This window comes from Phalaenopsis equestris, unplaced genomic scaffold (assembly GCF_001263595.1).
Source record: "Phalaenopsis equestris unplaced genomic scaffold, ASM126359v1 Scaffold001189, whole genome shotgun sequence".
Classification (NCBI taxonomy): Eukaryota; Viridiplantae; Streptophyta; class Magnoliopsida; order Asparagales; family Orchidaceae; genus Phalaenopsis; species Phalaenopsis equestris.
The window spans coordinates 432,988-433,472 of record NW_018165628.1 but is presented as its reverse complement, the minus strand read 5'-3'; positions in this window follow the sequence as shown (position 1 = coordinate 433,472).

The following is a 485-nucleotide window of genomic DNA, read 5'->3' as shown; positions in this document are numbered from 1 at the left end:
GTAGGTGAGACTTTTCCTAATCCTAATATTTTGAAAATTGATAGAGGCATAAGATTAATGCTGGCTCCCAAATCACATTAAGCTCTTCCATAAAATTTTTCACGGACAGCACACAGTATAGTGAAACTACGTGGAAACTGCAAGGATCTTTTAATTTTTCAGGAAGCTTTTTCTAAATAATTGCACTACACTCTTCGCTAAGTGTAACAATTTTATTATTCGTGAACTTCCTTTTCTTGTTCAGAGTATCTTTCATAAATTTCACATAATTGGGCATTTGCTTTAAAGCTTCTACGAAGGAAATATTTACCATTAACTTCTTAAGAATTTCTAAAAATTTAGAAAATTGTTTATTTTGTTTGTGTTGCTTCAATCTTTGAGGAAACGGTGATGGAGGTTTCTCCACAGTAATTTTCATTGGTGTAAGTGGATATTCTAAATCTGGGTACTCATGATCCTTTTCTTTGTCAGTATCCACTTTCTCT